Raw genomic sequence first — 17,835 nt, 5'->3', positions numbered from 1 at the left:
GGATTGCAGGCAGCTTAGCCCCAGTGATGTACTGGGCCATACGCACCACCCTCTGTAGTGCCTTGCGGTCAGAGGCCGAGCAATTGCCATACCAGGCAGTGATGCAACCAGTCAGGATGCTCTCGATGTTGCAGCTGTAGAACCTTTTGAGGATCTCAGGACCCATGTCAAATCATTTTAGTTTCCTAAGGGGGAATAGGCTTTGTCATGCCCCCTTCACGACTGTCTTGGTGTGTTTGGACCATGTTAGTTTGTTGTTGATGTGGACACCAAGGAACTTGAAGCTCTCAACCTGCTCCAATACAGCCCCGTCAATGAGAATGGGGGTGTGCTAGGTCCTCCTTTTCCTGTAGTCCACAATCATCTCCTTAGTCTTGGTTATGTTGAGGGATAGGTTGTTATTCTGGCACCACACGGCCAGGTCTCTGACCTCCTCCTTATAGGCTGTCTTGTCGGTGATCAGGCCTACCACTGTTGTGTCATCTGCAAACGTAATGATGGTGTTGGAGTCGTGCCTGGCCATGCAGTCGTGGGTGAACAGGGAGTACAGGAGGGGACTGAGCACGCACCCCTGCGGAGCTCCTGTGTTGACGATCAGCGTGGCAGATGTGTTGCTACCTACCCTCACCACCTGGTGGGCGGCCCGTCAGGAGGTCCAGGATCCAGTTGCAGAGGGAGGTGTTTAGTCCCAGGATCCTTAGCTTAGTGATAAACTTTGAGGGTACTATGATGTTTAACGCTGAGCTGTAGTCAATGAATAGCATTCTCACATAAGTGTTCCTTTTGTCCAAGTGGGAAAGGGCAGTGTGGAGTGCAATAGAGATTGCATCATCTGTGGATCTGTTCGAGCGGTATACTAATTGGAGTGGGTCTAGGGTTTCTGGGATAATGGTGTTGATGTGAGCCATTCCCAACCTTTCAAAGCACTTCATGGCTACGGACGTGAGTGCTATGGGTCTGTAGTCATTTAGGCAGGTTGCCTTTCTGTTCTTGGGCACAGGGTCTATGGTGGTCTGCTTGAAACATGTTGGTATTACAGACTCAATCAGGGACATGTTGAAAATGTCAGTGAAGACACCTGCCAGTTGGTCAGCACATGCCCGGAGCACAAGTCCTGGTAATCTGTCTCGCCCCGCAGCCTTGTGTATGTTGACCTGTTTAAAGGTCTTACTCACGTCGGCTACGTAGAGCGTGATCAAACAGTCGTCCGGACCAGCTGATGCTCTCATGCATGCCTCAGTGTTGCTTTGCCTCGAAGCGAGCATAGAAGTGATTTAGCTCATCTGGTAGGCCCGTGTCACTGGGCAGCTCGCAGCTGTACTTCCCTTTGTAGTCTGTAATAGTTTGCAAGCCCTGCCACATAAGACGAGCGTCGGAGCCGGTGTAGTATGATTCAATCTTAGCACTTGTATTGACGCTTTGCCTGTTTGATGGTTCGTCGCAGGGCATAGCAGGATTTCTTGTAAGCTTCCGGGTTAGAGTCCCGCACCTTGAAAGCGGCAGCTCTACCCTTTAGCTCAGTGCGAATGTTGCCTGTAATCCATGGCTTCTAGTTGGGGTATGTACGTACAGTCACTGTGGGGACGACGTCCTCGATGCACTTACTGATAAAGCCAGTGACTGATGTGGTGTACTCCTCAATGCCATCGGAAGAATCCCAGAACATGTTCCAGTCTTTGCTAGCAAAACAGTCCTGTAGTTTAGCATCTGCTTCATCTGACCACCTTTTTATAGACCGAGTCACTGGTGCTTCCTGCTTTAATTTTTGCTTGTAAGCAGGAATCAGGAGGATATAGTTGTGGTCGGATTTACCAAATGGAGGGAGAGGGAGAGCTTTGTACGCGTCTCTGTGTGTGGAGTACAGGTGATCTAGAATTTTTTCCCTCTAGTTGCACATTTAACATGTTGATTGAAATATGGTAGAACTGATTAAAGTTTCCCTGCATTAAAGTCTCCGGCCACTAGGAGCGCCGCCTCTGGGTGAGTGGTTTCCTGTTTGCTCATTTCCTTATACAGCTGACTGAGTGCGGTCTTAGTGCCAGCATCTGTCTGTGGTGGTAAATAAACAGCCAAGAAAAGTATAGCTGAAAACTCTCTAGGCAAGTAGTGTGGCCTGCAATTTATCACAATATACTCTACTTCAGGTGAGCAAAATCTAGGGACTTCCTTAAATTTCGTGCACCAGCTGTTGTTTACAAATATGCACAGACCGCCACCCCTCGTCTTACCGGAGTGTGCTGTTCTTGCCGGTGCAGCGTATATCCCGCTAGCTGAATATCCATGTCATCATTCAGCCACGATTTGGTGAAACATAGGATATTACAGTTATTGATGTCCCGTTTGTAGGATATTCGTGATCGTACCTCGTCTAATTTATTGTCCAATGATTGCACGTTGGCGAGTAGTATTGACGGTAACGGCAGCTTTCCCAGTCGCCTTCGCCGGGTCCTGACCAGGCATCCGGCTCTTTGTCCTCTGTACCTGCGTCGCTTCCTCTTGCAAATAACAGGGGTGTCGGTCCTGTGGGGTGTTTGGAGAATGTCTTGTGCGTCGTCTTTGTTATAGAAAAAAATCTTTGTCTAATCCGAGGTGAGTGATCGCTGTCCTGATATCCAGAAGCTCTTCTTTGCCGTAAGATATGGTTGCAGAAACATTATGTACAAAATAAGTTATAAATAACGCAAAAAAAAATCACATAATAGCACAATTGGTTGGCCGCCCGTAAAACTGCTGCAATTTCTTCCAGCGCCATTTCCAGTATTGTGTGTAGATTGATGAGGAAAAACTAATGTAATACATTTTAGAGTAAGGCTGTAACGTAACAAAATGTGGAAAACAGGAAGGGGTCTGAATAGATTTCGAATGCACTGTATAATTGATGTGGGGAGGAATTGAAAAATGCTGTTTTCTCCCACCATGGGAACCCCACTCCTTATAAGGTGCCATGATCACGCCCTCTAGCCATTATCAAGAATATGTTTTCTTTGATATTCATAGCATGAAGGGAAACATAGTTATATACCTCACTCATATTAGAGTACTCAAAGTAACCGTAAGTTGTTTTCAAATACTTATTTTGGTATTTCACTATGGAGATATAGCCAACTCCCGTTGCGCTCATATACTATCCGAAGCTAAATAGTCTCAAGAGCTTCACCCCCCAAAGGCCTTGACACTGAGCACTGTATGCGCCAACGAAGTCCAGTCGGTAGAACCGCATTACAGATCTATCTAAAAGAGATGCCATTGAATAATGCCCATGACACAGCCCTACCTCTGGTGGAGTGAGCTCTCAAGCCCTCCGGAGGTGGTAACCCCTCTCTATTATAAGCCACTATAATAGCCTCCACTATCCAGTAGGATAGGCACTGACGAGAAATGGGCCTGTCCGTATAGGGAGGTGTCCAAGAGACGAGAGCCCTATGTCCTGTCCATGTAGACACGTAAGGCGTACACAAGACACAAGCGATGGAGATGCTCTTCTATCATAGAGGAAAAGGGCGGTGAGTGAAAGACTAACAGCTCTAACATGAGCACTGCTGACTTTAGGCACAAAATCAGGGTGAGGCTGTAAGGTAACCTTGGATAACCCCAGGGACAAATTGCAGGCACATGTGGTGGACTGACAGTGCATGCAGCTCACTCATCCGCTTTGCAGATGTAATGGCTATAAGTAAAGCAGTTTTAATTGAGAGATATTTTATTCCAACGCTTTCCAGTGGCTTGAACGGCTGCTGTGAAATGGCCTCAAGCAAAATAGATAGGGGACTAAAGGCTTGGACGCAGGCCGTAAGCAATGTGAGCCCTCAAAGAGAAATGGGGGGAGGGTCACACTGTATTATTGTCGAAGCCTGTATGACAGGCAGAGATGGCAGCCAGGGACACCTTTACAAAGGTCATGTAAAAAGCATAGCACCTCTGAAATGGAGCATTGGAAGGGAATTCTCTTTTTCTGCTCACACCATCCCTCAAACACATGCCACTTATTGTCATAGTGAGCATGTAGAAAGGGCCTTTTCGCTCTGAATAGTCTCAACAACTGAGCAGTAGGCCTGTTGCATTAAGATTCATCCTCTCATGGGCCAGGCCCAAAGAGATAGAATATCCGGATGAGGATGGAAAATCTCTCCGTCTGCTTGGGTCAACAGATCCCTGCACAACGGCAGCTGACAGGGCTGGCCATAAAAAGCAATGAAATTATCTCCACTAGCCACAGCTGTCCTAGTCATTGAGGTGCTATAAGAATGAAGAATGACGTTCACACGTGTGCCAGCGTGTCCACCCCTAGTGGCACATTGCTGCTTGCTAATGCAAAGAAAAGTGGACAGTGTGTGTCTTTGCGTGATGCGAAGAGATCTATGGACACTTGTCTGTATTTCTCCCACACTTTGGCCACCACTTGGGGATGGAGTCTTCTGTCCCTATATAGGGGATTCCTTCTGTGTTCATTAGGTCTGGGACATGAGTTGCACGTAAAGAGAGAAGATGTGCGCTGCTCCAGAGAATAAGCTTGTGGGCTAGTCTGCACAGTTGAAGAGATCACGTGGAGTGTTGGGGAAGCTACTCTGAAAATATAGTTTTACCAAGCTAACAATTACATCACACAGGAAGAAGTTAAGCTACACTGACGCTAACCTTAAGAAAAAAGTTGTTTAGTTAACAACAATTACTATGAAAAAGTAGTTCCCTCCATCCTAACTACTTTGTGGAAAATTATCACATGTAAATCTGAAATCCCATTGACTACAAATTGCAAGAATAGATCACATTGGGGTCATATGTTAGTTAACTGTAAGTGTAATTTAGCCTATTAAATACAAAAAATGTTTAAAGTGAAAATTGGGCAGGTCTGATGTGGAAAAACAAAATAAATTATTGCCTACCTCACTCATATAAAAAAAATGTTTTGTTTTGCAAAAAGTATTGTGTTGTTCCAGTAGTTAGCTACATGGCAAAAAAAACAAATGAACTACTGAAAACACTACCTAGATTTGAATTTGGTTCAACTACCACCAAGCTACTGCAAAATGTAGTGTAAATGACTAGTAGTGAACTAAATGTAGTTCACTACTCCCCAACACGGATCAGGTGCCACCCTGGCGGTTGATGTATGCCACCACAGTCATATTGTCAGTACTGACCAGAATGTGACAATTCTGAAGAAAAGGTAAAAAATGCGTATGGCCAGAAAGTAAGCAACTCGAGGTAATTTACAGCTGTTCACTGCTCTGCCCTCATGGACTGCGCTCCACCCTGTGAGACATGTCTGTCCTTACTACTATCCTCGCAGACACTACCCCATGGAAAGCTGCTAAATAGAATTCATGGACACTGCACTGTTGTATCGTGAGCCCACGAGTGGAGTCACTCAGGGTGGGGGATGGAGGACAGGTGTTCACAAGATCCCACATTCCGGGTCAAGATTCAGTCCTGAGTGCCTTAACCTGTTTGGGATAGGCGGCAGCATTTTCACATTTTCACAGCCTGCTACTCAGGCCCAGTTGCTAATTCATGCATATTATTAGTAGATGTGGATAGAAAACACTCTGAAGTTTCTAAAACTGTTTGAATGATGTCTGTGATTATAACAAAACTCATATGACAGGCGAAAACCTGAGAAAAAGCCAACCAGGAAGTGGGAAATGTATTGAATATACAGTGTCTATGGGGTCAAATTGCATTTCCTAAGGCTTCCACTAGATGTCAACAGTCTTTAGAACCTTGTTTGATGCTTCTACTATGGAGGAGGGGGGAATGGGAGCTGAATGAGTCAGTGGTCTGCCAGAGTGGCATGAGCTGGTCACGTGCGTTCACGTGAGAATTAGCTTGCGTTCCATTGCCATTGGACATAAATGGTGGACTTTATCGTGGAACGGGGATTACTGGGAATGCATTCTAATGAAGAATCATCAAAGGTAAGTGAATATTTATAATGCTATTTCTGACTTCTGTTGACTCCAATATGGCGGATATCTGTATGGCTTGATTTGTTGTCTGAGTGCCGTACTCAGATTATTGCATGGTTTGCTTTTTCCGTAAAGTTTTAAAAAAATCTGACACAGTGGTTGCATTAAGAAGAAGTGTATCTCTAATTCTGTACATAACACTTGTATCTTGTATTAATGTTTATGATGACTATTTCTGTAAATTGATTTGGCTCTCTGCAAAATCACTGGATGTTTTGGAAGCAAAACATTACTGAACGTAACGCGCCAATGTAAACTGAGATTCTTGGATGTAAATATGCACTTTATCGAACAAAACATACATGTATTGTGTAACATGAAGTCCTATGAGTGTCATCTGATGAAGATCATCAATGGTTAGTGATTAATTTTATCTCTATTTCTGCTTTTTGTGACTCCTCTCTTTGGCTGGAAAATGGATGTATGTGTTTTTGTGACTAGGCTCTGACCTAACATAATCATATGTTGTGCTTTCGCTGTAAAGCCTTTTTAAAATTCGGACACGATGGGTAGATTAACAAGAAGTTTAGCTTTAATTTGATGTATTGCACTTGTGAATGTATGAAAGTTACATATTTCTACAAAATATTTTTGAATTTTGCGCACTGCCTTTTCAGCGGAATGTTGTCGAGCCAGCCTAGCCTTTAAACATGCCTTAACAAGCTCTCATTGGACTGAACAAAATTAGAACTTAACTGAGAGAGCCTATGCTTGAGCTCTGACGAGGGCCTTCTTTGACCGAAAGCCCCTGACTGACCCTTTTCCCTGTGTACCACTCTGTCATAATGGAAACTCACCTGAACCAGACAACACTCAAATTCACGTAAGTACTTTGTTGCATTTAATTTCCCTTCTGTGTGACGCTGCGTCTGTGTGAAGGTGGTGTCAGTAACTGATTATTGTAAGTCTTAATTACATGTCATGATTAATACTGTTGCTGCGTTGTCCACATTCGGATGTGAACTGATAGCCTAGCCTACTGGTGGATGAACCTATAATATCACTGTTATGAAGCTATGCTGCGCGGAGCACAAGCAAAGTGCTTCAACATCGTCGAATATAAGACCAGAACATTATCCGGGACCACAGGAGAGATTATTTTGCAGAAAATAATGTTCCTTGAGTTTAGAGTGACGGAAGTAGCTAGTTTATAACTATTTACTCTCTGTGTCATTATTGAGCAGAACAGCAAACAGAGGCGTTGCTATGGATACTCACACAAGCAGAGCCATGCACAGAGCACATGCAGCGTGAGCAGCGCAGACAGCAAGGGACCGACAGAGGAGCAGCTAATGGATACTAACGGAGAAAGTTATTTCTGATTTTGGGTTTGGCAGGCCCGGGCAGAGATCAATCAGGCCTGGGTAGGGTAGTGCCTGAGTCGTGAGCAAGGGTAGGGCTTGGGTTTAAAATTCATACACATGCAGGGCTTTACTACAGAGGGTAATGTGTATGGCCCAGTACATCACTGTGACTGAGCTCCATGTCATACAATACCTCTATACTAGGCGGTTTCAGAGGAAGACCCTAAAAATGGTCAAAGACTCAAGCCACCCAAGTCATAGACTGACCTCTCTGCTACCGCACAGCAAGCGATACCAATGCACCAAGTCTAGAACCAACAGGACCCTGAACAGCTTCTAACACCAAGCTATAAGATTCAATGCTGCAGAAAGGTTTTGGTACCCTTCCCCAGATCTGTGCCTCTACACAATCCTGTCTAGGAGCTCTACGGATAATTCCTTCGACCTCATGAATTTGGTTTTTGCTCTGACATGCACTGTCACCTGTGAGACCTTATATAGACAGGTGTGTGCCTTTTCTTAACCATGTCCAATCAATTGAATTTACCACAGTTGGACTTCAATCAAGTTGTAGGAACATCTCAAGGATGATCAATGGAAACAGGATGCACCTGGGCTCAATTTCGAGTGTTATAGCAAATGTTCTGAATACTTATGTAAATAAGTTATTTCTGTTGTTTTTTTTAAACCTGTTTTCGCTTCATCATTATGGGTTATTGCATGTAGATTGATGAGGAACATTTTGTGTGTACTCTATTTTAGAATAAGGTTTTAAAAAGTGAAGGGGTTTGAATACTTTCCAAATACGCTGTATCTACCTCTATTCCATCGTATCCCTGCACATTGACTCAATACTGGTAACCCATGTACAGTTGAAGTCGGAAGTTTACATACACTTAGGTTGGAGTCATTAAAACTAATTTTTCCACCACTCCACAAATGTCTTGTTAACAAACTATAGTTTTGGCAAGTCGGTTAGGACATCTACTTTGTGCATGACACAAGTCATTTTTCCAACAATTGTTTACAGACATATTATTTCACTTATAATTCACTGTGTCACAATTCCAGTCGGTCAGAAGTTTACATTCACTAAGTTGACTGGGCCTTGAAGCAGTTTGGAAAATTTCGAAAAATTATATCTTGGCTTTAGAAGCTTCTGATGGGCTAATTGACATCATTTGAGTCAATTGGAGGTGTACCTGTGGATGTATTTCAAGGCCCACCTTCAAACTCAGTGCCTCTTTGCTTGACATCATAGGAATATCAAAAGAAATCAGTTAAAGAATTGTAGACCTCCACAAGTCTGGTTCATCATTGGGAGCAATTTCCAAATGCCTGAAGGTACCACGTTCATCTGTACAAACAATAGTACACAAGTGTAAACGCCATGGGACCAAGCAGCCGTCATACCGCTCAGGAAGGAGAAGCATTCTGTCTCCTAGAGATTAACGTACTTTGGTGTGCGAAAAGTGCAAGTCAATCCCAGAACAACAGCAAAGGACCTTGTGAAGATGCTGGAGGAAACGGGTACAAAAGTATCTATATCCACAGTAAAACAAGTCCTATATCGACATAACCTGAAAGGCCGCTCAGCAAGGAAGAAGCCACTGCTCCAAAACCGCCATAGAAAAGCCAGACTATGGTTTGCAACTGCACATGGGGACAAAGATGGTACTTTTTGGAGAAATGTCCTCGGGTCTGATGAAACAAAAATAGAACTGTTTGGCCATAATGACCATCGTTATGTTTGGTGGAAAAAGGGGGACGCTTGCAAGCCGAAGAATACCATCCCAACCGTGAAGCACAGGGGTGGCAGCATCTTGTTGTGGGGGTGCTTTGCTGCAGGAGGGACTGGTGCACTTCACAAAATAGATGGCATCATGAGGCAAGAAAATTACGTGGCTATATTGAAGCAACAGCTCAAGACATCAGTCAGGAAGTTAAAGCTTGGTCACAAATGGGTCTTCCAAATGGACAATGACCCCAAGCATACTTCCAAAGTTGTGCCAAAATGGCTTAAGGACAACAAAGTCAAGGTATTGGAGTGGCCATCACAAAGCCCTGTCCTCAAACCTATAGAACATTTGTGGGCAGAACTGAAATAAAATGTGTGCGAGTAAGGAGGCCTACAAACCTGACTCAGTTACACCAGCTCTGTCAGGAGGAATGGGCCAAAATTCACCCAACTTATTGTGGGAAGCTTGTGGAAGGCTACCCAAAATGTTTGACCCAAGTTAAACTATTTAAAGGCAATGCTACCAAATACTAATTGAGTGTATGTAAACTTCTGACCCACTGGGAATGTGATGAAATAAATCAAAGCTGAAATAAATCATTCTCTCTACTGTTATTCTGACATTTCACATTCTTAATACAAAGTGGTGATCCTAACTGACCTAAGACGGGGAATTTTTTACAACGATTAAATGTCAGGAATTGTGAAAAACTGAGTTTAAATGTATTTGGCTAAGGTGTATGTAAACTTCCGACTTCAACTGTATATAGCCAGGTTATTGTTACTCATTGTGTGTTTAGTTTTACGTTTTACTTTTCTATTATTTCTCTATTTTCTTTCCATCTGCATTGTTGGGAAGAGCCTTTAAGCATTTCACTGTTAAGTTAGCAAGCGAACAGAGACAGCAAGGGGTTAGAGTGGTTTATTTCTGGAGGCAAAAAAAACAGTACTGAGGGGGAGCTTTAGCTTGGATGGCACTTGTGCACAGAACACAACGTGTTTTATCCCAGCTTCAGCTTCTCGTTATAAAGACGAGCCTTGACATGGCTGGCTGACTTTTAGAGTCTCTTGGACTGGAGTACCGTGTAGGTGGGACCTGTTAAGTAAGCAAGATGACCAACTCAGCTCAGGTGAACTATGCAAGAGAGCTAAGCTAGCCTTGTGCCAGCTGAGGTAAGCCATGGGACCATTTAGCCTAGCTTAGGTTAGCAGTTGGTTTTCGGTAATGCCGTACAATACTCGCAGGACTACCTGAGCATGTTAACCGAGTAATGCGTATGCTAGATGACGCTTAGCTGCGATGACGCTTAGCTGCGAGCTTCTCATAATTGGCTAGCTAGTGTTCATTAGCTAGCTAGTGTTCACCCAGTGGGCTACTTTTCTAGCTAATGCTAGCACTGTGTTAGCCGAAGAGAACAGCGTAAATTATGTGCTCTTCGTTCTTGAGATCCTCTTTTAACCTTAGTACCATGCGGTGTAACCAGTCAAAGTAGCCGGAGCTAGTAATTCCAGGAATTTGAGTGCTTGGCTTAGTTCGCCTAGTAAGGGGAAAGCAGTAGCCATAACTCTGAGAGAGATGGTTTTGTCAGCCAGGTTATATGTGTGCTACTCAAAGCCTAACCGTGAGGTCTGTACAGCTTAGCTAACGAGTAGCAGTCTTGTGGGCTAAAGCGTAGCTGTAGTTAGCACTTTGTTACCAAGAGAGCACTTTATGGTGGTGTTGCTCCACAGGCTGAAAAAAACCCACGGCCGTAGTGCCGAGCGTGTGCTAGATTGGTTTTACCTTGCAACGTCAGCTAAACAAATCTAAAAAGTCTCTTTTCTCTCTTCCACCGTGGTGTGAAAAAGCAGCAAGAAGCAGGAGCTAAGTGGGCTAGAGGGATTCCTGGGAGTGCATTCTGATGAAGATCATCAAAGATAACTGAATAATTATAACGCTATTTCTGACTACTGTTGACTCCAACATGGCGGATATCTGTATGGCTTAATTTGTTGTCTGAGCGCCGTACTCGGATTATTGCATGGTTTGCTTTTTCCTTAAAGGTTTTTTGAAATCTGACACAGCGGTTGCATTAAGGAGAATTATATATCTAATTCTGTGCATAACACTTGTATCTTATATTAAAGTTTATGATGACTATTTCTGTAAATTGATGTGGCTCTCTGCAAAATCACTGGATGTTTTGGAAGCAAAACATTACTGAATGTCACGCGCCAATGTAAACTGAGATTCTTGGATATAAATATGCACTTTATCGAACAAAACATACATGTATTGTGTAACATGAAGTCCTATGAGTGTCATCTGATGAAGATCATCAATGGTTAGTGATTAATTTTATCTCCATTTCTGCTTTTTGTGATTCCTCTCTTTAGCTGGAAAATGGATGTATGTGTTTTTGAGACTAGGCTCTGACCTAACATAATCATATGTTGTGCTTTGGCTGTAAAGTCTTTTTAAAATCGGACATGATGGGTAGATTAACAAGAAGTTTAGCTTTAATTTGATGTATTGCACTTGTGAATGTATGAAAGTTACATATTTCTACAACATATTTTTGAATTTCGCGCACTACCTTTCAGCGGAATGTTGTCGAGCCAGCCTAGCCATTAAACATACCTTAACAAGCTCTCATTGGACTGAACAAAATTAGAACTTAACTGAGAGAGCCTATGCTTGAGCTCTGACGAGAGCCTTCTTTGACCGAAAGCTCCAACACCAGGACCCCTGACTGACCCTTTTCCCTGTGTACCACTCTGTCATAATGGAAACTCACCTGAACCAGACAACACTCAAATTCACGTAAGTACCTTGTTGCATTTAATTTCCCTTCTGTGTGACGCTGCTTGCTACTCAAGCCTAACCGTGAGGTCTGTACAACTTAGCTAACGAGTAGCAGGCTGAAGTGTAGCTGTAGTTAGCACTTTGTTACCAAGAGAGCACTACATGGGAGTGTTGCTCTACAGGCTGAAAAAAAACACGACCGTAGTACCGAGCGTGTGCTAGAATGGTTTTACATTGCAACGTGGGCTAAACAAATCTAAAAAGTATCTTTACTCTCTTCCACCGTGGTGTGAAAAAGCAGCAAGAAGCAGGAGCTAAGTGGGCTAGAGGGGCGAAGGCTATTCCTTTCGGTAAAAGTACTCAACCCTATTGAGGAAAATCTGTAATCCTACTCTTGGAGGTGAGTTCTAGTGGGTCACCTGCTCCCAGTTAAGAGGAAAAGCAGTAATTCAAGTCATGCTGAGGGGAGTTGGTGAGAGTTTATGATCTCCGTAAGGGGAGAAAACAATAACGGCTAGTGAGCGGGATTGTGGCACCTTATACGGTTCCCCACTATTCGCCACACTTCCTTTCTGTCTAAGACACATGTTGTGTGATTGGAGCTTCATTGTGGTCAATGCATCGAAGGACTTCCCCATCATGAGATACCGAAACAAGTGTTTGAAAGAGAACCACATTTGCAAAACACTCTCAGATATAGCTAGACAGGGAGAGAGGGAAAGAGAGAGGTGACTAATAGCCCTCATGTTAGCAGCACTTTAGAGATGCTGAAAGCCATAGATGTGCCTCTGATGTCATTAGAGACCTCGCCTATTGGAATGCAGCCAACCTTTGGTGCAGTCAACTCTGATAAATCATTGATGATACAATATACAACTTAGATAAGTGAAAGAGAATGCAAAGATATAATGTGTCTACAGTTTTTGTTTTCAAAACAGTGGTTTTGTCTTTCTAAATTAATAAGAGGTTCTATGTGGAAAAATATGTAAGTCCAAAGAGCAACTGAAAAGCACATAACGCAAGAAGAGCACATAACTCAGTGTGTGTCAAGCAAAGGAAAGAGTGGTGCTGTTTTGGATAGGAGTTGAAGTGGCTAAAACTTCAGGGCTTACTGCAGTGTGGGGCATGTGTAATTATAGGGTCTAAAATGTGTCATCAATTATTTAATGGCGCCAGAGAAGAAGGCAGACGTTTTACATGTCCCCTTGTATTTTTGTTAGTTTATTTGCGTTGTTTTGAAACTTATTTTTTTACTTATTTTGTACATAATGTTGTCGCTACCGTCTCTCATGACCGAAAGTAACTTCTGGACATCAGGACTGCGATTACTCACCACGGACTAACAGAATCCTTTTTTTCCTTTAACGAGTCTGACGTGCCCGACGCAAACGATATACTGCTTTCTCGGGAACAGGCCCAGATCCCCGTGATTTGCTTGGAGAGGAGGCGGAGAAAAAGGGGCCAGAGGGCGGGCTTACTTCTGAGAATTCGTAGGCGACCGACTAAACCCCCACTTCCTTCCATTCTGCTAGCAAACTTGCAATCTTTGGAGAATAGAATCGATGACCTACACACAAGATTATACTACCAACTGGACATTAAAACTGTAATATCTTATGCTTCACGGAGTTGTGGCTGAACGACGACACTATCAACATACAGCTAGCTGGTTATACGCTGTACCGGCAGGATAGAGCAGTGGCGTCTGGTAAGACAAGGGGCGGCGGACTATGTATTTTTGTAAATAACAGCTGGTGCATGATATCTAAGGAAGTCTCGAGCTATTGTTCACCTGAGGTAGAGTATCTCATGATAAGCTGTAAACCACACTATCTACCGAGAGAGTTTTCATCTGTATTTTTCGTAGCTGTTTAAATACCACCACAGTCAGAGGCTGGCACCAAGACAGCATTGAATGAGCTGTATTCCGACATAAGCAAACAAGAAAATGCTCACCCAGGGGCGGTGCTCCTATTAGCCAGGGACTTTAATGCAGGGAAACTTAAATCCTTTTTACCAAATTTCTGTCAGCATGTTAAATGATCAACCAGAGGGAAAAAAACTCTGGACCATCTTTACTCCACACACAGAGACGCATACAAAGCTCTCCCTCACCCTCCATTTGGCAAATCTGACCATAATTCTATCCTCCTGATTCCTGCTTACAAGCAAAAATTAAAGCAGGGAGCACCAGTGACTAGATCAATAAAAAAGTGGTCAGATGAAGCACATGCTAAGCTACAGGACTGTTTTGCTAGCATAGACTGGAATATGTTCCGGGATTCTTCCAATGGCATTGAGGAGTACATCAGTCATTGGCTTCATCAATAAGTGCCTCAATGACATCGTGACCGTACGTACATACCCCAACCAGAAGCCATGCATTACAGGCAACATCTGCACTGAGCTAAAGGCTAGAGCTGCTGCTTTCAAGAAGCGGGACTCTAACCCGGAAGCTTATAAGAAATCCTGCTATGCCGTCAGATGAACCATCAAACAGGCAAAGTGTCAATACAGGACTATGATCGAATCAGACTACTAAGAACACTAAGGTAACCAGCCTAAATGACTAACGACCCGTAGCACTCACGTCTGTGGCCATGAAGTGCTTTGAAAGGCTGGTCATGGCTCACATCCCAGAAACCCTAGACCCACTCCAATTTGCATACCACACCAGCAGATCCACAGAGGATGCAATCTCTATTGCACTCCACACTGCACTTTCCCACCTGGACAATAGGAACACCTATGTGAGAATGCTATTCATTGACTCTAGCTCTTCGTTCAACACCATAGTGCCCTCAAAGCTCATCAATAAGTTAAGGACTCTGGGACTAAACACCTCCCTCTGCAAATGGATCCTGGACTTCCTGACAGACCACCCCCAGGTGTTAAGGGTAGGTAACAACACATCCGCCACGCTGATCCTCAACACAGGGGCCCCTCAGGGGTGCATGCTAAGTCCCGTCCTGTACTCCCTGTTCACTCATGACTGCATGGCCAGGAACGACTCCAACACCATCATTAAGTTTGCCGATGACACAACAGTGGTAGTTCTGATTACTGACAACGACGAGACAGCCTATAGGGTGGAGGTCAGAGACCTAGCTGTGTGGTGCCAGGACAACAACCTCTCCCTCAGCGTGATCAAGACAGAGGAGATGATTGTGGACTACAGGAAAAAGAGAACCGAGCACGCCCCCATTCTCATCTACTGGGCTGCAGGGGAGCAGGTTGAGACCTTCTTGTTCCTTGGTGTCCATATCTCCAACAAACTGACATGGTCCAACCACACCAAGACAGTCGTAACGAGGGCACGACCAAACCTATTCCCCCTGAGAAGACTGAAAAGATTTGGCATGGGTCCTCAGATCCTCAAATGTTTCTACAGCTGCACCATCGAGAGTATCCCGACTGGTTGCATCACTGCCAGGTATGGCAACTGCTCGGCCTCCAACCACAAGGCACTACAGAGGGTAGTGCGAACGGCCCAGTACGTCACTAGGGCCAAGCTTCCTGCCATCCAGGACCTCTATACCAGGCCGTGTCAGAGGAAGGCCCTAAAAATTGTCAAAGACTCCCACCCTAGTCATAGACTGTTCTCTATGCTACCACACGGCAAGCAGTACCGGAGCACCAAGTCTAGTTCCAAGAGGCTTCGAAACAGCTTCTACCCCAAGCCATAAGACTCCTGAACACCTAATCAAATGGCTTCCCAGACTACTTGCATTGCCCCCCCCCTCCCCCCACACTTTTACACTGCTGCTACTCTCTGTTGTCATCATCTATGCATAGTCACTTTAATAACTCTACCTACATGAACATTACCTCAATTAACCGGTGCCCCCACATATTGACTTTGTACTGGTACCCCCCTGTATATGGTCTCCTATTGTTATTTTACTGCTGCTCTTTAATTACTTGTTACTTTTATTTATTATTCTTATCCGTATTTTTTAAAACTGCATTGTTGGTTAGGGGCTTGTAAGTAAGTGTTTCACCTGTTCTATTCGTCGCATGTGACTTATACATTTTGATTTGATTATAAAATATTTTTTCTTTTCAATATTGTACCGTCTGTTGTCGGGAGAAGGAGAAGACCAAGGTGCAGCGTGGTAAGTATTCATAATACCTTTTAATCAATACAAATACTTGAACAAGAAAAACAACAAAACGACAAACAAACAGTTCTGCAAGGTGCAATACACAAAACGGAAAACAACTACCCACAAACACAGGTGGGAACAGGCTACCTAAGTATGGTTCTCAATCAGAGACAACGATTGACAGCTGCCTCTGATTGGGAACCATACCAGGCCAAACACAGAAATACAACACACAGAACAAAACAGACTGAAAAACATAGAATGCCCAACCCAATTCACGCCCTGACCAAACCAAAATAGAGACATAAAAAAGGAACTAAGGTCAGAACGTGACAAATATTTAAATGTTGCTTCAAAAGGAAGCCATTGAGTCCCTCTAATGTTTGGCTTTCAAGAAAGATTTAACAATAACAAGACAAAAGCATTATAGAATCAATGACGGAATTGTTTATTGCGATTTTTATGGATCTACAGGAACAACTATGGTTGCTTTTGTGTTTATTTGCTATGACAGTAGAGGCTAGCATTTCTCTCAACGAGTGAGCCTATTGCTGAATATGCATAACCCACAATAGGAGAGAGGACCCCCTGAGTACTCTCAGGGTTGTGAGAATGGAACAATACTAACTTAAAAACACTTTATTTAAACTGCTCTCCAGAAACTATTCTGCCTTGGAATATTATAAATCAGCCATGGCTAGATGAGACAGGGGAAATGGCTATCGACTCATGGGACAGAATAAGTCAATTGAATTAAGACTGTTGCACAATGAGGAATATTTCCTCTCAACTTTTGTCAGGCAATTTCCTTGCCATTTTGACTTATCTCAGCAGATATTAGATTTTCCTACTAAAATAAAGTTGCAGGAGTTGATAATACAATTATATCTAGGTCATGCACTTCTAGGAATGTATTAAGACTATTCTTTGGGATTGTCCTTCATTGCCTTCAGCTACCTTGGCGTGGTCTGACTCTGATCTCTGATTAACACTTATCATTTCATGATGTGCCAGAAACATTCTGGGGGGATTCAAAAACCTCCAATAAAAAGCAGCTGCTCCTGGTGCAGCTGCTGCATGAGGGATGTGTACATGGCTGGATCGCATGACTGTCATGAACCTTCATATGTAGGCTACAGTACAGTATGATTTCTATGGGAAAGCGGTAAAGCTGTTGGATGATCAGGCAGTCGCAAGGGCACCAAACACCAAAGAAAACCAGTACAAACACTGCCACTATAGCATAGTGCAGACCAACATGACCGGCCCTAAGCGACATAGGCAGACACCTAGGGCCACCGGCAACTAAGGGGCCGCTGACCAGAAAAGGGGTCTTGACTTACTGTTGAGCTGTTAATAGTACAATACACAAGGTGCAATTTCTTAATTTGTTTGTGCATCAGCAGTTTTCCTCTTGTCAGGGGCCCTGACCTCCAGGGGGTCTGTCATGCCAAATAGTGTCCTCCCCTGCTTCACAGTGGGATTGTGGGATTGCTGTATAGATGGTATGATGAGCTAATGCATTGAATTTTGGAGATCATTACAGCCTTATTGACATTCTTTTCATCCCCACAATACAAGCAAAGCTGAGTTCTGTGACAATTTCGCTGTTTAAACTAGTTTTGCTTAGCTAATAAGATGAAACCATTACTTCAAACTACTTTTGGGTACTTTGTTAACATTTCAACAACATGAAGTCCATGTCATAAACGTTGCTACGTTTCGGAAATAGCAAAGCAACTGTTTAATCTGCTTGACACATCAATGTTACTTACCTTACACATCACAAAGTCAGCGAATTTCTGCTCCATTCATATGCAAATCCGTTTGATTCATACACTGGCTTGTCTGGCTGCCATGTTTTTATTTCAACCTGCCTTTCCCTTGTCTACAGTGAAATAATATTATTTCAGTCCTCTGTTATGATTCATTTCTT

This window comes from Oncorhynchus nerka, linkage group LG10 (genome assembly GCF_034236695.1).
Source record: "Oncorhynchus nerka isolate Pitt River linkage group LG10, Oner_Uvic_2.0, whole genome shotgun sequence".
NCBI classification, from domain to species: Eukaryota; Metazoa; Chordata; class Actinopteri; order Salmoniformes; family Salmonidae; genus Oncorhynchus; species Oncorhynchus nerka.
The sequence above is the reverse complement of the archived record's forward strand: the minus strand, read 5'-3'. Positions refer to the sequence as shown.